Here is a 24,178-nt window from a genome sequence, read left to right as displayed (position 1 = left end):
CTCCTCAGTCCTTATCTGTGGTACTGTATATTAACTATATACCACACCTCCTCAGTCCTTTTCTGTGGTGCTGTATATTAACTATATACCACACCTCCTCAGTCCTTATCTGTGGTACTGTATATTAACTATATACCACACCTCCTCAGTCCTTATCTGTGGTACTGTATATTAACTATATACCACACCTCCTCAGTCCTTATCTGTGGTACTGTATATTAACTATATACCACACCTCCTCAGTCCTTATCTGTGGTACTGTATATTAACTATATACCACACCTCCTCAGGCCTTATTGATTAATTACAACACATAGGTGTATTATAAGGCATTATAAAGGTCATTAAAATAATGATAGATACGTACTTCATAGAAACTGTTACCCTTCATATATTCTAACAACTCACATTTTAAGATTCATTATGCCATTTGTTCCATGTTAAGGGCTCTAACCTTGGAACAAAACTATTTGTCTCCCTCTTGCTGTTGCATGCAGTTCCTCTCTCTCTTCCTCCATTCCTCTAACCCCTCCCTCCTTCTAACCCCACCCCTCTGGCAGAACCAGGAAGTCCCTCCCCTTCCCACAAACTCTCTTCTGAGGAAACGAAACTGATCTGAGTCTCTCTGTCGTCTGTCTGTGTGAGAGTGAACAACCGTCCAAATGGCTCAACAGGGAGATTTGCTGGACCAGGACCAGTTCTGTTGTTCTGTCTGTCTGGATCTACTGAAGGAGCCGGTCACTATTCCCTGTGGACACAGTTACTGTAGGAGCTGTATTGAGGGCTGCTGGGATCAGGATGTTCTGAAAGGGGTCTATAGCTGTCCTCAGTGCAGAGAGACCTTCACTCCAAGGCCTAATCTGAGGAAAAATAACATGTTGGCTGAAGTGGTGGAGAAACTGAGGAAGACAGGACTCCAGGCTGCTCCCCTCCTGCTCTGTGCTCTGCTGGACCTGGAGATGTGGCGTGTGATTTCTGCACTGGGACCAGAAAGCAGAAAGCCCTCATGTCCTGTCTGGTGTGTCTGGCCTCTTACTGTGAGACTCACCTCCAACCTCACTATGAATTTCCTGCTTTGAAGAAGCACAAGCTGGTCAAAGCCACCGCACAACTACAGGAGAAGATCTGCTCTCATCATGACAAACTGCTGGAGGTTTACTGTCGTACCGATCAGCAGTGTATCTGTCTGCTGTGTACAATGGATGAACATAAAGGCCATGATACAGTGTCAGCTGCAGCAGAGAGGACTGAGAAACAGGTAAGACCAGAACAACTTGTTGGTGACTGTCTGATAAACAAAGAATTAAAGATACAGTAGAAACTAAATCTGTTTGAATATGAGATCATTATATTATATACAATATGAAATGGATCCACAAATATGAACACAAACCCTGAGTATATAGATATGTCAACCCAGATTCTCCAAATGTATCACCATTTTCTAAAGTCAAACACTATTATCATTCTGAATGGCATTTTATGAGTCCAAAGTTCAGTCTCAACCCCTTGATACATGTAGGCCTACCATAAAAACTACAATCATTCACATAGCAACATAATATCATATTGTAAAGGGACTTCCTCAGGATTGTAGACCTACCTCTCTATGGGTCCTATGTCACATTACTATACTATTGATCTACTGGACTAATAAAGCTTGATAGCTCATTGAAGAGTGATTCTCCACAGAGGCAGCTGGGGATGAGTCAGCAGAAGGTCCAGCAGAGATTCCAGGAGAGAGAGAAGGAGCTGAAGAAGCTCCAAAAAGCTGTGAAGTCTTTCAAGGTGAGTATTGTTGACCAGAGGAGACACACCATTTCACTTATCTCCTCCAGTCAGAGAGAGAGGGAGGGGGCCCCTATCCAATCCCACTGACCCCACTGTTGGGAACAGGCTGTCTGGACCCCTTTCAGAGAATAGACTGGTTCATGTAACCAACTGGGCTGCCTCATCACATAACCATGAGTAACCATGACTGACTCATGTCCCCTATACATTAAAATGGAACTGTCTCTCTCTCAATTGAATTAAATTCATAGGGCTTTATTGGCATGGAAATATATGTTTATGTTGCCAAAGCAAGTGAAATAGACAATAAACAAAAGTGAAATAAACAATCAGAAATGAACAGTAAACATTACACTTGGAAGTGATTTGGGGGATGGGGAGGGTCTATTAGAAGTTAGTAGGACTCTTTTATTTTCTCAGAAGTACTTAGTTGGGTAGGAGGATTTAATGGTGTAAACCGTGATTGAACACACTCCAGAACAGTAGGTGGCGCCATGCACCTTTAACGTTGGTTTGAGGATCTCCATTATATCATAGAAGAAGTTGGTCTGTGAGGGTTTTAATGTTGGTTTGTGGACCACACCTCTTAAAGGATAGGGTGCAGCATTTCTACTTTTTGATAAAAAGCATGTGGGTTTTGTTGTTCAACTTCCTGCTACTCATCATGCCAGGACTATAGTATATGCATATGATTAGTATGTGTGGATAGAAAACACTCTGAAGTTTCTAAAACTGGTTCAATCATGTCTGTGACTATAACAGAACTTATGTAGCAGGCAAAAGCCCAAGGAAAAACTGTTCAGAAAAACAAAAATCCCTCTGGCAGTTCCCTGAATTGTCTTTGTCAAGGGAAATTAGATAGCGCCCAGTTTACAGTTCCTACAACTTCCACAGGATGTCACCAGTCTTTGGGTTGAAGTTAATCATTGGTGAAACGAAGAAGAGGCAGAGGTGACACTGTGGATTATGTTGTGGAAGAGAGAAAACCGTGCATGTATTGTTGACTTGCTGTTATTGAATACAGATCGCCCCGTCAACAATTTGATCGATTATTAACGTTTAAAAATACCTAAAGTTGGATTACAAAAGTAGTTTGAAATATTTTGGCATAGTTTTAAGCAACTTTTGAAATGTTTTGTCATGACGTTGCGTTTTGGAAAGCTGTTTTTTTCTGGATCAAAACGGGCTTTATAAATGGACATTTTGGGTAAACATGGACGGAATTAATCGAAAAAAAGGACCAATTGTGATGTTTATGGGACATATTGGAGTGCCAACAAAGAAGCTCGTCAAAGGTAATGCATGTTTTATATTTTATTTCAGCGTTTTGTGTAGCGCCGGCGACGCTAATTCATTTGTTTACATCTCGTTCAGGTGGTTCAGGGGGTGCATGCTATCAGATAATAGCTTCTCATGCTTTCGCCGAAAAGCATTTTTAAAATCTGACATGTTGGCTGGATTCATAACGAGTGTAGCTTTAATTGAGTACCCTGCATGTGTGATTTAATGAAAGTTTGAGTTTTATCGCGTATTATTTGAATTTGGCGCTATGCATTTCCCCAGGCTATTGGCCACACGAGACGCCTCCATATCCCCAAAATAAGATTTGAGGACCTCCATTATATCATAGAAGAAGAAGTTGGTCTGTGAGGGTTTTGTTGTTCCTGAGGAGGGCTACTATTATTTTTATTTTCAAGTATTTTCAGAATGTATTAAAGCCAAAGCTAAAGCTTCCCTAAACAATTCAATATATCAGTCAATATATTTTCTCTGTGATTTATTTTCTCTCCGTCAACCGTTCCATCGCATCTTAACCGTCTTACCGGGCGGGCACTAGGACCCGGGGAGGCTGCTGCTGCAGAGGCTGCTGCACCGCTCGTGACTGTCAGTCCTCCTTGTAGCTCATTGGTTAAGCTGTGGCTCGAGACTGTTAACAGTTAACGGACAGGAAACGGCTCTGACAGGACACATTCATGTCGAGGCAGTGATGTGAATGTGTGGTAAGTTAGAATAGAGAGAGAGAGTTTTCACTACTATAGACTTTGGTCATAATCAAAGCTTTGTTAACCAATAGGTTTTTATGTGAGGCTGCCTGTAAGTTACAGTGTAACAGACGTTACTAACGGTAACGGTGTCTTTTAAATTCGACATAAGTTATGTGGCGATGATATCTAGTTAACGTTGTATTTAATGTAGTGTAATGACCTGACTCGATCATAAAGGAACAATTGTCCAGACAGAGGATTGAGTTACGAATTGACGGTTTATTAGCAACTTTACACAGGCTACTGTTTGGCCTGAGCTCACGCCAAATAAATGAAAGATACCCCACAAGCCAATCGGGACCTTCTCTTGTGAAGCCCAGACGTCAGAGAGAGAACAAAGGCTGAAGCTTAACTTCCAATGCCCCGCCCCCTCCACGCCACTCCGCCAACCACCAGGATGCCCGGCATCAGAACATCCCAGGCATTCCTGTGATTGGCAGATAGCAGGTTGATTGGCATGTCGGACCCCGCGAACACTGGGAACTGGTAAGTACAACACAACCAGCTACTAGCCGAACACATAACACACAGCTGTCTGTGCGGGTCGCTACAGTAGTTTTACTATCTGTGCCAGGCTATAAATGACACAGATAATATCAAGTTAACGTTGTATTTAATGCCAGGCTATAAATGACGCAGATAATATCTTCAAGAGAAGACAGGCTATGTGCTCACTGCCCACAAAATGAGGTGGAAACTGAGCTGCACTTCCTAACCTCCTGCCCAATGTATCACCATATTAGAGAGACATATTTCCCTCAGATTACACAGATCCACAAAGAATTTCCAATTTTGAAAAACTCCCATATCTACTGGGTGAAATTCCACAGTGTGCCATCAGAGCAGCAAGATTTGTGACCTGTTGCCACGAGAAAAGGGCAACCAGTGAGGAACAAACACCATTGTAAATACAACCCATATCTATGCTTATTTATTTTATCTTGTGTCCTTTACCATTTGCACATTGTAAAAACACTGTATATATATATATAATATGACATTTGTAATGTCTTTATTGTTTTGAAACTTCTGTATGTGTGATGTCTACTGTTAATTTTTATTGTTTATTTCACTTTATATATTATATACCTTACTTGCTTTGGCAATGTTAACACATGTTTCCTATGCCAATAAAGCCCCTTGAATTGAATTGAATATCTAGTTAACGTTGTATTTAATGTAGTTTTACTATCTGTGCCAGGCTATAAATGACACAGATAATATCTAGTTAACGTTGTATTTAATGCCAGGCTATAAATGACACAGATAATATCTATTTAATGTTGTATTTAATGTAGTTTTACTATCTGTGCCAGGCTATAAATGACACAGATAATATCTATTTAATGTTGTATTTAATGTAGTTTTACTATCTGTGCCAGGCTATAAATGACACAGATAATATCTAGTTAACGTTGTATTTAATTGATCACAGCTTTCTGCTTTCCATGTAGAGTTTTTGGTAAAAAACATTACATTTGATTATTTTGTCAGCACAAATTTGGAAAAAATTCTTTGTTTATCTTTGTCAAACAGGCTGGGCGTCCTCCCAAAGATATGCTTAAAGTTCTGAATGATGATATGAGATATATATGATATACCAAGAGGTGTTCTGTACCTGTCTGTCCAGGAGGGAGGAGAGTAGAGCAGGACCAAGAGGTGTTCTGTACCTGTCTGTCCAGGAGGGAGGAGAGTAGAGCAGGACCAAGAGGTGTTCTGTACCTGTCTGTCCAGGAGGGGGAGAGTAGAGCAGGACCAAGAGGTGTTCTGTACCTGTCTGTCCAGGAGGGAGGAGAGTAGAGCAGGACCAAGAGGTGCTCTGTACCTGTCTGTCCAGGAGGGAGGAGAGGATTGTAGAGCAGGACCAAGAGGTGCTCTGTACCTGTCTGTCCAGGAGGGAGGAGAGTAGAGCAGGACCAAGAGGTGTTCTGTACCTGTCTGTCCAGGAGGGAGGAGAGTAGAGCAGGACCAAGAGGTGTTCTGTACCTGTCTGTCCAGGAGGGAGGAGAGTAGAGCAGGACCAAGAGGTGTCCTGTACCTGTCTGTCCAGGAGGGAGGAGAGTAGAGCAGGACCAAGAGGTGTTCTGTACCTGTCTGTCCAGGAGGAGGAGAGGACCAAGAGGTGTTCTGTACCTAGAGCAGGACCAAGAGGTGTTCTGTACCTGTCTGTCCAGGAGGGAGGAGAGTAGAGCAGGACCAAGAGGTGTTCTGTACCTGTCTGTCCAGGAGGGAGGAGAGTAGAGCAGGACCAAGAGGTGTTCTGTACCTGTCTGTCCAGGAGGGAGGAGAGTAGAGCAGGACCAAGAGGTGTTCTGTACCTGTCTGTCCAGGAGGGAGGAGAGTAGAGCAGGACCAAGAGGTGTTCTGTACCTGTCTGTCCAGGAGGGAGGAGAGTAGAGCAGGACCAAGAGGTGTCCTGTACCTGTCTGTCCAGGAGGGAGGAGAGTAGAGCAGGACCAAGAGGTGTTCTGTACCTGTCTGTCCAGGAGGGAGGAGAGTAGAGCAGGACCAAGAGGTGTTCTGTACCTGTCTGTCCAGGAGGGAGGAGAGTAGAGCAGGACCATGAGGTGTTCTGTACCTGTCTGTCCAGGAGGTAGAACAAGGCCTGGTGGACCTGGAGAGCAGAGTTCTGACTGAACCTGTCTATCTCTCTCTCTCTCTGTCTCTCTCTGTCTCTCTCTGTCTCTCTCTGTCTGTCTGTCTGTCTCTCTCTCTCTCTCTCTCCAGCGCTCTGCACAGTCAGCAGTGGAGGACAGTGATCAGATCTTTACTGAGCTGATCCGCTCCATTGAGAGAAGGAGCTCTGAGGTGAAGGAGCTGATCAGAGCCCAAGAGAAGGCTCAAGTGAGTCAAGCTGAAGGACTCCTGGAGCAACTGAAGCAGGAGATCGCTGAGCTGAGGAAGAGAAGCACTGAGCTGGAGCAGCTCTCACACACAGAGGATCACATCCATTTCCTCCAGGTAACTAAACTGTCTTGTTACATGTGATATGAAATTAACTTCATGGGAAATGTCTCTCTGTCCGTCCCTCTCTCTCTCTCTGTCCGTCCCTCTCTCTCTCTCTGTCTGTCTGTCCCTCTCTGTCTGTCCGTCCCTCTCTCTCTCTCTCTCTGTCCGTCCCTCTCTCTCTGTCTGTCCGTCCCTCTCTCTCTGTCTGTCTGTCCATCTCTGTCTGTCTGTCTGTCCATCCCTCTCTGTCTGTCTGTCTGTCCATCCCTCTCTGTCTGTCTGTCTGTCCATCCCTCTCTGTCTGTCTGTCTGTCTGTCCATCCCTCTCTGTCTGTCTGTCCCTCTGTCTGTCCGTCCCTCTGTCTGTCCGTCCCTCTGTCTCTGTCTGTCCGTCTGTCTGTCTGTCTGTCCGTCCCTCTGTCTGTCTGTCCGTCCCTCTGTCTGTCTGTCCGTCCCTCTGTCTGTCTGTCCGTCCCTCTGTCTGTCTGTCCGTCCCTCTGTCTGTCTGTCCGTCCCTCTGTCTGTCTGTCCGTCCCTCTGTCTGTCCGTCCCTCTGTCTCTCTGTTGGCCTGTCCGTCCCTCTCTCTGTCTGTCTGCCTGTCCGTCCCTATCTCTCTGTCTGTCCGTCCCTCTGTCTGTCCGTCCCTCTGTCTCTGTCCGCCCCGTCTCTCTCTCTCTGTCTGTCTCCGTCCCTCTCTCTCTGTCTGTCTGTCCGTCCCTCTGTCTGTCTGTCCTGTCCTTCCCTCTCTCTCTCTGTCTGTCTGTCTGTCCGTCCCTCTCTGTCCGTCCCTCTGTCTGTCCGTCCCTCTGTCTGTCCGTCCCTCTGTCTGTCCGTCCCTCTGTCTGTCCGTCCCTCTCTCTGTCCGTCCCTCTCTCTCTGTCCCTCCCTCTCTCTCTCTATCTGTCCGTCCCTCTCTGTCCTTTCTCTCTCTGTTTCTGTCCGTCCCTCGCTCTCTCTGTCTCTCCCTCTGTCTGTCCGTCCCTCTGTCTGTCCGTCCCCCTCTCTCTCTCTCTGTCCGTCCCCTCTCTCTCTCTGTCCTCTCTGTCCGTCTCTCTCTCTGTCCGTCCCTCTCTCTCTCTCTGTCCGTCCCCTCTCTCTCTCTCTGTCCGTCCCCCTCTCTCTCTCTCTGTCCGTCCCCCTCTCTCTCTCTCTGTCCGTCCCCTCTCTCTCTCTCTGTCCGTCCCCCTCTCTCTCTCTCTCTGTCCGTCCCCCTCTCTCTCTCTGTCCGTCCCCCTCTCTCTCTCTGTCCGTCCCCCTCTCTCTCTCTGTCCGTCCCCCTCTCTCTCTCTGTCCGTCCCCTCTCTCTCTCTGTCCGTCCCCTCTCTCTCTCTCTCTGTCCGTCCCCTCTCTGTCCGTCCCCTCTCTCTCTCTGTCCGTCCCCCTCTCTCTCTCTCTGTCCGTCCCCTCTGTCTCTCTCTCTCTGTCCGTCCCCTCTCTCTCTCTGTCCGTCCCCTCTCTCTCTGTCCGTCCCCCTCTCTCTCTCTGTCCGTCCCCTCTCTCTCTGTCCGTCCCCCTCTCTCTCTGTCCGTCCCCTCTCTCTCTCTGTCCGTCCCCCTCTCTCTCTCTGGCCGTCCCCCTCTCTCTCTCTGGCGTCCCCCTCTCTCTCTCTGTCCGTCCCCCTCTCTCTCTCTGTCCGTCCCCTCTCTCTCTCTGTCCGTCCCCCTCTCTCTCCTCTGTCCGTCCCCCTCTCTCTCCTCTGTCCGTCCCCTCTCTCTCTCTCTCTGTCCGTCCCCCTCTCTCTCTCTCTGTCCGTCCCCCTCTCTCTCTGTCTGTCCGTCCCCTCTCTCTCTCTCTGTCCGTCCCCCTCTCTCTCTCTCTGTCCGTCCCCCTCCCTCTCTCTCTCTGTCCGTCCCCCTCTCTTTCTCTCTCTCTCTCTCTGTCCGTCCCCCTCTCTCCCTCTGTCCGTCCCCCTCTCTCCCTCTGTCCGTCCCCCTCTCTCTCTCTCTCTCTCTGTCCGTCCCCTCTCTCTCTCCTCTCTGTCCGTCCCCTCTCTCTCTCTCTCTGTCCGTCCCCCTCTCTCTCTCCCTCTGTCCGTCCCCTCTCTCTCTCTCTCTGTCCGTCCCCTCTCTCCCTCTGTCCGTCCCCCTCTCTCTCTCTCTCTGTCCGTCCCCCTCTCTCTCTCTCTCTGTCCGTCCCCCTCTCTCTCTCTCTGTCCGTCCCCCTCTCTCTCTCTCTGTCCGTCCCCCTCTCTCTCTCTCTGTCCGTCCCCCTCTCTCTCTCTCTCTCCCGTCCCTCTCTCTCTCTCTCTCTCTGTCCGTCCCTCTCTCTCTCTCTCTGTCCGTCCCTCTCTCTCTCTCTCTCCGTCCCCCTCTCTCTCTGTCCGTCCCCCTCTCTCTCTCTGTCCGTCCCCCTCTCTCTCTCTGTCCCTCCCCTCTCTCTCTGTCCGTCCCCCTTTCTCTCTCTGTCCGTCCCCCTCTCTCTCTCTGTCCGTCCCCCTCTCTCTCTCTGTCCGTCCCCTCTCTCTCTCTCTGTCCGTCCCCCTCTCTCTCTCTGTCCGTCCCCCTCTCTCTCTCTGTCCGTCCCCCTCTCTCTCTCTCTGTCCGTCCCCCTCTCTCTCTCTGTCCGTCCCTCTCTCTCTCTCTCTGTCCGTCCCTCTCTCTCTCTCTCTGTCCGTCCCTCTCTCTCTCTGTCCGTCCCTCTCTCTCGCTCTCTCTGTCTGTCCCTCTCTCTCGCTCTCTCTCTGTCCGTCCCTCTCTCTCTCTCTCTCTCTGTCTGTCCCTCTCTCTCTCTCTCTCCAGAGGTATCAGTCTCTCTCTCTCTCTCTCTCTCTCTCCAGAGGTATCAGTCTCTCTCTCTCTCTCTCCAGAGGTATCAGTCTCTCTCTCTCTCTCTCTCTCCAGAGGTATCAGTCTCTCTCTCTCTCTCTCCAGAGGTATCAGTCTCTCTCCAGTATCAGTGTATCTTCAGACTTACCCAGCATCGTTGTCCGTCCTCTTCAGTACTTTGGAGATGTGAGTCAGACTGTGTCTGAACTGAGAGAGAAACTAGAAGACTTCCTTAAAGGAGAATGGACCAAGATCTCCACTACAGGTGTGTTGAAAACAATAAGAACATCAACTTTAGACCATTGAAAGTTCCCTACTAGTCATATACATGTGGAATATGGTCTGATGATAACATTCCCTCTCTCTGTCAATGTGTTTGTGTGTCTGTAGTGAATATAGTGGATGTTGTACTGCCTCCAGAGCCCAAGACCAGAGAACAGTTGTTACAATGTGAGTCTCTTTATTGTGAAGTAACTAACAGTCTCTTTTTACTGACACTCCTAACAATCCCTCTAGAAATATATAGCAATAGTAGATCTAATCAAAGACTGGGTCTCTATCTGACTCCTCATATTTCTCTGATTTGATCTCTGCTGTGCTCTAATCAAAGACAGGGGAGATACAGTATCTGACTTAACTTATTGTTCTGACTCCCCTCGTTGGTCTCTGCTCTTCTCCCAGATTCCTGTCAGCTCACACTGGACCCAAACACAGCAGGCACACTCCTCTCTCTGTCTGAAGGGAACAGAAAGGTGACCAGTACAGACCAAGTCCAACCATATCCTGACCATCCAGACAGATTCACCAACTGGTGTCAGGTTCTGTGTAGAGAGGGTCTGTCTGGACGCTGTTACTGGGAGGTGGAGAGGACTGGGTATGTTCATACAGCAGTCTCATATAAAGACATCAGCAGAACAGGGACAGGTAATGGTGGTGGATTTGGACTCAATAACAAGTCCTGGAGTTTATATTACGATAGTGTTGGTTATTGTTTCAGACACAATAATGTTGTGACTGAAGTATCAGGCCCTCAGTCCTCCAGAGTAGGAGTGTACCTGGATCACAAGGCAGGTACTCTGTCCTTCTACAGTGTCTCTGACACAATGACCCTCCTCCACAGAGTCCAGACCACATTCACTCAGCCCCTCTATCCTGGGTTTAGGCTCTATTATTATAATGGTTCTGCTGAGCTGGTTAAACTGTAAACTGATTTGTTACTAATTAAAATTCAATCCAATGTTTTAATCTTGTACATTTCCATGAATCATGATGTCTGGTGTTGATGTATATTGGTTGTCATTCAGAACCATTGATATGTTTTCTCAGTTGGTTCTCTGTCTCTATGTAATTCTCCTCAGTATCATTGATCAGCTTGTTGGCTCGGTCCTAATTGATGTGTTCTCTGTCACCTGGAGCTGCATGGAAAATGGTCCAGGAACTAAAGGACAATTCAGGACTAGTCAGCCCACTACAAGCTGGTATCACTTCCTTTCTACTAAACTATATGGTCTGGTTTCCCAGACACAGATGAATCCTAGTCCTGGACTAAACAGTATGTTCAATGTAGATGTCCAGGAAACCGGCCCTAAATGTGTCATCTTTCATCCTCCCATACTGCTCAGTCCAGCAACATTAAACCTGTCCAGCAGGTGGTGCTGTTGACCAAACAATAAAACCAGCAGATATCTTGACTTGCCACTCAGTATATCAGTAATGTTCAGAATAGTACTTTAATATCATTGGAGATTGATGGTCTTTTTAATCCACTATCCAGAGTCAGGAACAGATGAAGTTAGGTCTGCTACTGTTCAGTGATTAAATATGATTTATGGTGATGGGAAATAATAAAAACACTCAACTTCATCTAGTAATAGTTTTCCTTTGTTATTTATTCCAAGGTGTGTCTTTAACTTGTAAATGTATTGTGTGGAGGTGAGCTAGTGGTGTGGCTGATAGAATAGAATGAAGAGGGAGGAGGGGAGGAGAGGGGGGGAGTGAAGGGCTGTTCAAGAAACCAGATGAGGAAGAGGAAGATGTTCAGGGGAATTACTGTCTCTGTTCCAAATGGTTCCCTATTCCCTACGTAGTGCACTACGGTGCTTCTGACCAGGTCTAAAGTAGTGTTCTACGTAGGGAATAGGGTGTAGATTTATTACAATATCATGCTTTAGTGTTTGGCACAAAAATATATTAGATCTCTCCCCCCCACTTCCTGTCTGTCATCCCCCAGTTCTGTTAAGACTTCCTCTCATTGAACTGGGCCTCATTCTAAATGGTCACTTTGTATTGATAGTCCATACTGGTCTTTACTATGGTTCTACATACAGTACCTGTATTGATAGTCCATACTGGTCTTTACTACGGTTCTACATACAGTACCTGTATTGATAGTCCATACTGGTCTTTACTATGGTTCTACATACAGTACCTGTATTGATAGTCCATACTGGTCTTTACTATGGTTCTACATACAGTACCTGTATTGATAGTCCATACTGGTCTTTACTATGGTTCCACCTACAGTATCTGTATTGATAGTCCATACTGGTCTTCACTATGGTTCTACATACAGTATCTGTATTGATAGTCCATACTGGTCTTTACTATGGTTCTACATACAGTATCTGTATTGATAGTCCATACTGGTATTTACTATGGTTCTACATACAGTACCTGTATTGATAGGCCATACTGGTCTTTACTATGGTTCTACATACAGTACCTGTATTGATAGTCCATACTGGTCTTTACTATGGTTCTACATACAGTATCTGTATTGATAGTCCATACTGGTCTTTACTATGGTTCTACATACAGTATCTGTATTGATAGTCCATACTGGTATTTACTATGGTTCTACATACAGTACCTGTATTGATAGTCCATACTGGTCTTTACTATGGTTCTACATACAGTATCTGTATTGATAGTCCATACTGGTCTTTACTATGGTTCTACATACAGTATCTGTATTGATAGTCCATACTGGTATTTACTATGGTTCTACATACAGTACCTGTATTGATAGTCCATACTGGTCTTTACTATGGTTCTACATACAGTATCTGTATTGATAGTCCATACTGGTCTTTACTATGGTTCTACATACATTTTTGAATCATGTTGATAGATCAGGTCCATAGGGTGTTACTGCCCCCTGCTGGAGACTGGATCACACTGCAGTCCCTTTCAGGTCCATAGGGTTTTACTGCTCCCTGCTGGAGACTGGAGCACACTGCAGTCCCTTTCAGGTCCATTGGGTTTTACTGCCCCCTGCTGGAGACTGGAGCACACTGCAGTCCCTTTCAGGTCCATAGGGTTTTACTGCCCCCTGCTGGAGACTGGAGCACACTGCAGTCCCTTTCAGGTCCATAGGGTTTTACTGCCCCCTGCTGGAGACTGGAGCACACTGCAGTCCCTTTCAGGTCCATAGGGTTTTACTGCCCCCTGCTGGAGACTGGAGCACACTGCAGTCCCTTTCAGGTCCATAGGGTTTACTGCCCCTGCTGGAGACTGGAGCACACTGCAGTCCCTTTCAGGTCCATAGGGTTTTACTGCCTCCTGCTGGAGACTGGAGCACACTGCAGTCCCTTTCAGGTCCATAGGGTTTTACTGCCTCCTGCTGGAGACTGGAGCACACTGCAGTCCCTTTCAGGTCCATAGGGTGTTACTGCCCCCTGCTGGAGACTGGAGCACACTGCAGTCTCTTTCAGGTCCAAAGGGTTTTACTGCCCCCTGCTGGAGACTGGAGCACACTGCAGTCCCTTTCAGGTCCAAAGGGTTTTACTGCCCCCTGCTGGAGACTGGAGCACACTGCAGTCCCTTTCAGGTCCATAGGGTTTTACTGCCTCCTGCTGGAGACTGGAGCACACTGCAGTCCCTTTCAGGTCCATAGGGTGTTACTGCCCCCTGCTGGAGACTGGAGCACACTGCAGTCCCTTTCAGGTCCAAAGGGTTTTACTGCCCCCTGCTGGAGACTGGAGCACACTGCAGTCCCTTTCAGGTCCATAGGATTTTACTGCCTCCTGCTGGAGACTGGATCACACTGCAGTCCCTTTCAGGTCCATAGTGTTTTACTGCCTCCTGCTGGAGACTGGAGCACACTGCAGTCCCTTTCAGGTCCATAGGGTGTTACTGCCCCCTGCTGGAGACTGGAGCACACTGCAGTCCCTGGCTTTCTTTGTGCAGCTTGAGGATGAGGTCCTCATCACCTGTTGTGACGGATCCAACAAATATCCCCAGGTGAAGGCAGGGTCCCATCTCATCCAACACATCATTGACTCTTATAGGAAGGAGCATTACCCATGTTAAGCTATGGAATGAACTGTACATTTTAATACAGATTTACTTTAATACAATAATTCCTTGAATGTAATTAGTTTGTTTTGTAATGATGTTATTGAAACAGAATAAGTCAGTAATGAGGGAATAAATAAGTCCAGTCCAACCATTACCTCTCTCCTCTTTCACATCCCTCTATCATCACTCCATGGGGGAGTACAACCATTACCTCTCTCCTCTTTCACATCCCTCTATCATCACTCCATGGGGGAGTACAACCATTACCTCTCTCCTCTTTCACATCCCTCTATCTTCACTCCATGGGGGAGTACAACCATTACCTCTCTCCTCTTTCACATCCCTCTATCATCACTCTATGGGGGAGTACAACCATTACCTCTCTCCTCTTTCACATCCCTCTATCATCACTCCATGGGGGAGTACAACCATTACCTCTCTCCTCTTTCACATCCCTCTATCATCACTCCATGGGGGAGTACAACCATTACCTCTCTCATCACTCCATGGGGGAGTACAACCATTACCTCTCTCCTCTTTCACATCCCTCTATCATCACTCCATGGGGGAGTACAACCATAACCTCTCTCCTCTTTCACATCCCTCTATCATCACTCCATGGGGAGTACAACCATTACCTCTCTCCTCTTTCACATCCCTCTATCATCACTCCATGGGGAGTACAACCATTACCTCTCTCCTTTTCACATCCCTCTATCATCACTCCATGGGGGAGTACAACCATTACCTCTCTCCTCTTTCACATCCCTCTATCTTCACTCCATGGGGGAGTACAACCATTACCTCTCTCCTCTTTCACATCCCTCTATCATCACTCTATGGGGAGTACAACCATTACCTCTCTCCTCTTTCACATCCCTCTATCATCACTCCATGGGGAGTACAACCATTACCTCTCTCCTCTTTCACATCCCTCTATCATCACTCCATGGGGAGTACAACCATTACCTCTCTCATCACTCCATGGGGAGTACAACCATTACCTCTCTCCTCTTTCACATCCCTCTATCATCACTCCATGGGGGAGTACAACCATTACCTCTCTCCTCTTTCACATCCCTCTATCATCACTCCATGGGGGAGTACAACCATTACCTCTCTCCTCTTTCACATCCCTCTATCATCACTCCATGGGGAGTACAACCATTACCTCTCTCCTCTTTCACATCCCTCTATCATCACTCCATGGGGAGTACAACCATTACCTCTCTCCTCTTTCACATCCCTCTATCATCACTCCATGGGGGAGTACAACCATTACCTCTCTCCTCTTTCACATCCCTCTATCCTCACTCCATGGGGGAGTACAGCCATTACCTCTCTCCTCTTTCTCATCCCTCTATCATCACTCCATGGGGGATTACAACCATTACCTCTCTCCTCTTTCACATCCCTCTATCATCACTCCATGGGGAGTACAACCATTACCTCTCTCCTCTTTCACATCCCTCTATCATCACTCCATGGGGAGTACAACCATTACCTCTCTCATCACTCCATGGGGAGTACAACCATTACCTCTCTCCTCTTTCACATCCCTCTATCATCACTCCATGGGGAGTACAACCATTACCTCTCTCCTCTTTCACATCCCTCTATCATCACTCCATGGGGAGTACAACCATTACCTCTCTCCTCTTTCACATCCCTCTATCATCACTCCATGGGGGAGTACAACCATTACCTCTCTCCTCTTTCACATCCCTCTATCATCACTCCATGGGGAGTACAACCATTACCTCTCTCCTCTTTCACATCCCTCTATCATCACTCCATGGGGGAGTACAACCATTACCTCTCTCCTCTTTCACATCCCTCTATCATCACTCCATGGGGGAGTACAACCATTACCTCTCTCCTCTTTCACATCCCTCTATCCTCACTCCATGGGGAGTACAACCATTACCTCTCTCCTCTTTCACATCCATCTATCATCACTCCATGGGGAGTACAACCATTACCTCTCTCCTCTTTCACATCCATCTATCATCACTCCATGGGGGAGTACAACCATTACCTCTCTCCTTTTCACATCCCTCTATCATCACTCCATGGGGGAGTACAACCATTACCTCTCTCCTCTTTCACATCCCTCTATCATCACTCCATGGGGAGTACAACCATTACCTCTCTCCTCTTTCTCATCCCTCTATCATCACTCCATGGGGGAGTACAACCATTACCTCTCTCCTCTTTCACATCCCTCTATCATCACTCCATGGGGGAGTACAACCATTACCTCTCTCCTCTTTCACATCCCTCTATCATCACTCCATGGGGGAGGACAACCATTACCTCTCTCCTCTTTCACATCCCTCTATCATCACTCCATGGGGGAGTACAACCATTACCTCTCTCCTCTTTCACATCCCTCTATCATCACTCCATGGGGGAGTCCAACCATTACCTCTCTCCTCTTTCACATCCCTCTATCCTCACTCCATGGGGGAGTACAACCATTACCTCTCTCCTCTTTCACATCCCTCTATCATCACTCCATGGGGGAGTACAACCATAACCTCTCTCCTCTTTCACATCCCTCTATCATCACTCCATGGGGGAGTACAACCATTACCTCTCTCCTCTTTCACATCCCTCTATCATCACTCCATGGGGGAGTACAACCATTACCTCTCTCCTCTTTCACATCCCTCTATCATCACTCCATGGGGGAGTACAACCATTACCTCTCCTCTTTCACATCCCTCTATCATCACTCCATGGGGGAGTACAACCATTACCTCTCTCCTCTTTCACATCCCTCTATCATCACTCCATGGGGGAGTACAACCATTACCTCTCTCCTCTTTCACATCCCTCTATCATCACTCCATGGGGAGTACAACCATTACCTCTCTCCTCTTTCACATCCCTCTATCCTCACTCCATGGGGAGTACAACCATTACCTCTCTCCTCTTTCTCATCCCTCTATCATCACTCCATGGGGAGTACAACCATTACCTCTCTCCTCTTTCACATCCCTCTATCATCACTCCATGGGGGAGTACAACCATTACCTCTCTCCTCTTTCACATCCCTCTATCATCACTCCATGGGGGAGTACAACCATTACCTCTCATCACTCCATGGGGAGTACAACCATTACCTCTCTCCTCTTTCACATCCCTCTATCATCACTCCATGGGGAGTACAACCATTACCTCTCTCCTCTTTCACATCCCTCTATCATCACTCCATGGGGGAGTACAACCATTACCTCTCTCCTCTTTCACATCCCTCTATCATCACTCCATGGGGAGTACAACCATTACCTCTCTCCTCTTTCACATCCCTCTATCATCACTCCATGGGGGAGTACAACCATTACCTCTCTCCTCTTTCACATCCCTCTATCCTCACTCCATGGGGGAGTACAACCATTACCTCTCTCCTCTTTCACATCCATCTATCATCACTCCATGGGGAGTACAACCATTACCTCTCTCCTCTTTCACATCCCTCTATCATCACTCCATGGGGAGTACAACCATTACCTCTCTCCTCTTTCACATCCCTCTATCATCACTCCATGGGGAGTACAACCATTACCTCTCTCCTCTTTCTCATCCCTCTATCATCACTCCATGGGGAGTACAACCATTACCTCTCTCCTCTTTCACATCCCTCTATCATCACTCCATGGGGGAGTACAACCATTACCTCTCTCCTCTTTCACATCCCTCTATCATCACTCCATGGGGAGTCCAACCATTACCTCTCTCCTCTTTCACATCCCTCTATCCTCACTCCATGGGGAGTACAACCATTACCTCTCTCCTCTTTCACATCCCTCTATCATCACTCCATGGGGAGTCCAACCATTACCTCTCTCCTCTTTCACATCCCTCTATCATCACTCCATGGGGGAGTACAACCATTACCTCTCTCCTCTTTCACATCCCTCTATCATCACTCCATGGGGGAGTACAACCATTACCTCTCTCCTCTTTCACATCCCTCTATCTTCACTCCATGGGGGAGTACAACCATTACCTCTCTCCTCTTTCACATCCCTCTATCATCACTCTATGGGGGAGTACAACCATTACCTCTCTCCTCTTTCACATCCCTCTATCATCACTCCATGGGGGAGTACAACCATTACCTCTCTCCTCTTTCACATCCCTCTATCATCACTCCATGGGGGAGTACAACCATTACCTCTCTCATCACTCCATGGGGGAGTACAACCATTACCTCTCTCCTCTTTCACATCCCTCTATCATCACTCCATGGGGAGTACAACCATAACCTCTCTCCTCTTTCACATCCCTCTATCATCACTCCATGGGGGAGTACAACCATTACCTCTCTCCTCTTTCACATCCCTCTATCATCACTCCATGGGGGAGTACAACCATTACCTCTCTCCTCTTTCACATCCCTCTATCATCACTCCATGGGGAGTACAACCATTACCTCTCTCCTCTTTCACATCCCTCTATCTTCACTCCATGGGGGAGTACAACCATTACCTCTCTCCTCTTTCACATCCCTCTATCATCACTCTATGGGGAGTACAACCATTACCTCTCTCCTCTTTCACATCCCTCTATCATCACTCCATGGGGAGTACAACCATTACCTCTCTCCTCTTTCACATCCCTCTATCATCACTCCATGGGGGAGTACAACCATTACCTCTCTCATCACTCCATGGGGAGTACAACCATTACCTCTCTCCTCTTTCACATCCCTCTATCATCACTCCATGGGGAGTACAACCATTACCTCTCTCCTCTTTCACATCCCTCTATCATCACTCCATGGGGAGTACAACCATTACCTCTCTCCTCTTTCACATCCCTCTATCATCACTCCATGGGGAGTACAACCATTACCTCTCTCCTCTTTCACATCCCTCTATCATCACTCCATGGGGAGTACAACCATTACCTCTCTCCTCTTTCACATCCCTCTATCATCACTCCATGGGGGAGTACAACCATTACCTCTCTCCTCTTTCACATCCCTCTATCTTCACTCCATGGGGAGTACAACCATTACCTCTCTCCTCTTTCACATCCCTCTATCATCACTCCATGGGGGAGTACAACCATTACCTCTCTACTCTTTCACATCCCTCTATCCTCACTCCATGGGGGAGTACAACCATTACCTCTCTCCTCTTTCACATCCATCTATCATCACTCCATGGGGGAGTACAACCATTACCTCTCTCCTCTTTCACATCCCTCTATCATCACTCCATGGGGAGTACAACCATTACCTCTCTCCTCTTTCACATCCCTCTATCATCACTCCATGGGGAGTACAACCATTACCTCTCTCCTCTTTCTCATCCCTCTATCATCACTCCATGGGGGAGTACAACCATTACCTCTCTCCTCTTTCACATCCCTCTATCATCACTCCATGGGGGAGTACAACCATTACCTCTCTCCTCTTTCACATCCCTCTATCATCACTCCATGGGGGAGGACAACCATTACCTCTCTCCTCTTTCACATCCCTCTATCATCACTCCATGGGGGAGTACAACCATTACCTCTCTCCTCTTTCACATCCCTCTATCATCACTCCATGGGGGAGTCCAACCATTACCTCTCTCCTCTTTCACATCCCTCTATCCTCACTCCATGGGGAGTACAACCATTACCTCTCTCCTCTTTCACATCCCTCTATCATCACTCCATGGGGAGTACAACCATAACCTCTCTCCTCTTTCACATCCCTCTATCATCACTCCATGGGGGAGTACAACCATTACCTCTCTCCTCTTTCACATCCCTCTATCATCACTCCATGGGGGAGTACAACCATTACCTCTCTCCTCTTTCACATCCCTCTATCATCACTCCATGGGGAGTACAACCATTACCTCTCCTCTTTCACATCCCTCTATCATCACTCCATGGGGGAGTACAACCATTACCTCTCTCCTCTTTCACATCCCTCTATCATCACTCCATGGGGAGTACAACCATTACCTCTCTCCTCTTTCACATCCCTCTATCATCACTCCATGGGGAGTACAACCATTACCTCTCTCCTCTTTCACATCCCTCTATCCTCACTCCATGGGGGAGTACAACCATTACCTCTCTCCTCTTTCTCATCCCTCTATCATCACTCCATGGGGGAGTACAACCATTACCTCTCTCCTCTTTCACATCCCTCTATCATCACTCCATGGGGGAGTACAACCATTACCTCTCTCCTCTTTCACATCCCTCTATCATCACTCCATGGGGGAGTACAACCATTACCTCTCATCACTCCATGGGGGAGTACAACCATTACCTCTCTCCTCTTTCACATCCCTCTATCATCACTCCATGGGGGAGTACAACCATTACCTCTCTCCTCTTTCACATCCCTCTATCATCACTCCATGGGGAGTACAACCATTACCTCTCTCCTCTTTCACATCCCTCTATCATCACTCCATGGGGAGTACAACCATTACCTCTCTCCTCTTTCACATCCCTCTATCATCACTCCATGGGGGAGTACAACCATTACCTCTCTCCTCTTTCACATCCCTCTATCATCACTCCATGGGGGAGTACAACCATTACCTCTCTCCTCTTTCACATCCCTCTATCCTCACTCCATGGGGGAGTACAACCATTACCTCTCTCCTCTTTCACATCCATCTATCATCACTCCATGGGGGAGTACAACCATTACCTCTCTCCTCTTTCACATCCCTCTATCATCACTCCATGGGGGAGTACAACCATTACCTCTCTCCTCTTTCACATCCCTCTATCATCACTCCATGGGGGAGTACAACCATTACCTCTCTCCTCTTTCTCATCCCTCTATCATCACTCCATGGGGGAGTACAACCATTACCTCTCTCCTCTTTCACATCCCTCTATCATCACTCCATGGGGGAGTACAACCATTACCTCTCTCCTCTTTCACATCCCTCTATCATCACTCCATGGGGGAGTCCAACCATTACCTCTCTCCTCTTTCACATCCCTCTATCCTCACTCCATGGGGGAGTACAACCATTACCTCTCTCCTCTTTCACATCCCTCTATCATCACTCCATGGGGGAGTCCAACCATTACCTCTCTCCTCTTTCACATCCCTCTATCATCACTCCATGGGGGAGTACAACCATTACCTCTCTCCTCTTTCACATCCCTCTATCATCACTCCATGGGGGAGTACAACCATTACCTCTCTCCTCTTTCACATCCCTCTATCTTCACTCCATGGGGGAGTACAACCATTACCTCTCTCCTCTTTCACATCCCTCTATCATCACTCTATGGGGGAGTACAACCATTACCTCTCTCCTCTTTCACATCCCTCTATCATCACTCCATGGGGGAGTACAACCATTACCTCTCTCCTCTTTCACATCCCTCTATCATCACTCCATGGGGGAGTACAACCATTACCTCTCTCCTCTTTCACATCCCTCTATCCTCACTCCATGGGGGAGTGTAGTAAAACGCCAAATGGATCTTCCTCCTGGTCCTCTTCCCCTGCCTCACCCACTATTGGTAGAGACAGAGATGACCACGCCTACTGAAATACCGGATTGGACAGCGTCACCAGAAGACGACTCAAGCCAACCAACTACTGAACACCCCTCTGCCTCTAGTGACACCTCTGAATGGGAACAGCTGTTAGACTCGTTGCTGATAGAGTTAGGGCACTGTTCTAAACGGAGGCCCATATATCAACTGTTGTTAATATGTGCTAATGCAGCAAAGTTTGTAGAGGGGAGGACACTCGCGTGACCTCGAGTGAGAGATAAAAAAAGGTATATATAGAGAAACTGCCGATACTTCGGCGCTGCATTCCTGAATTCATTTAGACAACCATTTGACTTCGGGTAATTGGCACCTGACTCAAATTACTTAAAGATTCTAACTTGTTGGATCTGAGAAGTGTCTCTCCGATATACCGTTTAACTATTGAACAGCTGTTCTGTCGCCTGTGGCCTTGGTGCTTGTATATGGATGCAAATTACATCCAGAGAAAGTCTAAAAAACTTAACCTCTCGATTGAGCTCAGTACCTCGCCCTAGTTGCGTGGCACAGACTCTTCGATATTCCATTGGGGCAGGGAATCACCAACGGGTCCTCTCATCCAGTCCAAACTGGAATCTCTCAATTTAGTAAAGCACCGACTCCAATTCATCCTCTCAGCCAGTAGAGGGGAGTCGCTACCTCCCTAAATTCTTAAAAGAACTCTGACCGACTGAAACTCTGCTCTTGATACCGTGGGTCTCCCTGTAATCTTTTAAAGGTAGTTAAGTGGAAATATTACATTTTATTAGAGATAAGTGTTATTATTGTACCAGGAATTATAGAGCATTAAGGCATTTGCATGTTTTTGATTAACGCTGTTTGTGACCAAGTAACAAATTGTGTATTTTGAAGTGTGTTTGATTGTAAAAGACAAAAAAACAGAGTGTTTCCAAAATAACCGGTAGCCATATTTTGTCTCGAGTAAAACGCCCTCCCAAGACAGTTAACGGCACGGGAGATAACAACTCTGACACTCCCCTCTACCGGGACACTGGAAACGGAGACTAATACTCTATGACAAAGTGAGTTAGCATTAAAAGACAAGGAGGAAGGTGTGTCCAGTAGTGATTCATTTAATTGTCTTATCGATCTATCTAAGTTTTATTTTCCAAGCGATACATAGCCGACGGGCAGAGTAGTGAGACTAAGTTGACTAAAGGTCTTCACACTTTAAACTAGATACATCACAGAGGGGAAACACTCAACCACAGGGAAATCATATAGAGACTGGTAGGACTAGTGCTTAATAACAACTCAAGGATCAATTAGTGGTGAAACAAAGAGTCTGGAGGAGAAACGTGTGGTTCACACATCCCAGCTAGAGCTAGACCGTTGAGAGTGACAAGGCAAAAGACCTCCCTACGCGGACAACGTATCGATACAGAAAGAGAGGCAGGGCTTCGCGAGTGGTCCTGGTTATACGGAGATAATCCAGAGAACGGGACGATAACCACCTCCAGCACCCCGCTGCCGGCCAAGGGGCGGGGCTGAAGATTTCCTATCGCGACTCTACATACTACATGTACTGCGTAATACATCTACATACTGCATGTACTGCATACTACATCTACATACTGTGTGTACTGCAAGCTACATCTATACACTACATGTACAGCATACTACATCTACAGACATCATCTACATACTACATCTACATACAACATATACATACTGCATGTACTGCATACTACATACTGCATACTACATCTACACACTTCATCTACACACTTCATCTACATACTACATGTGCTGGATACAACATTTACATACTACATGTACTGCATACTACATGTACAGCATAATACATCTACATACAACATATACATACTACATGTACTGCATACTACATACTGCATGTACTGCATACTACATCTACACACTTCATCTACATACTACATATACATACTACATGTGCTGGATACAACATTTACATACTACATGTACTGCATACTACATGTATTGCATACTACATCTACATACTACATGTACTGCATACTACATCTACAGACTTCATCTACATACTACATCTACATACAACATATACATACTACATGTACTGCATACTACATACTGCATGTACTGCATACTACATCTACACACTTCATCTACATACTACATCTACATACAACATTTACATACTACATGTACTGCATACTACATCTACAGACTTCATCTACATACTACATCTACATACAACATTTACATACTACATGTACTGCATACTACATGTACAGCCTACTACATCTACATACTGCATGTGCTGCATACTACATACTACATGTACTGCATACTACATACTACATGTGCTGCATACTACATGTACTGCATACTACACACTACATATACATACTCCATCTACATTCTACATGTACTGCATACTACATCTATATACTGCATGTACTGCATACTACATGCACTGCATACTACATACTACATCTACATACTTCATGTAGTACATGTAGTATGTAAGTTGTAGTACATGTAGTTGTAGTACATCTACATACTACATCTACATACAACACACTACATCTGCATACTACATACTACATGTACTGCATACTACATCTACATACTACATGTACTGCATCCTCCATCTACATCTACATATTACATGTACTGCATACTACATACTACATATACATACTGCATGTACGAAATACTACATGTACTGCATACTACAGCTACATACTACATGTACTGCATGCTACATCTATATACTGCATGTACTGCATACTACATCTACATACTGCATGTACTACATGCTACATGTACTGCATACTACATCT

General features: G+C 46.5%; 1 pseudogene; it reads left to right on the top strand.

Annotated features, from left to right (window-relative positions):
• Window positions 1–572: 572 nt before the first annotated feature.
• LOC135538381 (tripartite motif-containing protein 16-like) lies at window positions 573–11,138 on the top strand (annotated as a pseudogene).
• Window positions 11,139–24,178: the final 13,040 nt, after the last annotated feature.

This window comes from Oncorhynchus masou, unplaced genomic scaffold (genome assembly GCF_036934945.1).
Source record: "Oncorhynchus masou masou isolate Uvic2021 unplaced genomic scaffold, UVic_Omas_1.1 unplaced_scaffold_949, whole genome shotgun sequence".
Classification (NCBI taxonomy): Eukaryota; Metazoa; Chordata; class Actinopteri; order Salmoniformes; family Salmonidae; genus Oncorhynchus; species Oncorhynchus masou.
This window is presented reverse-complemented; position numbering and strand designations above follow the sequence as displayed.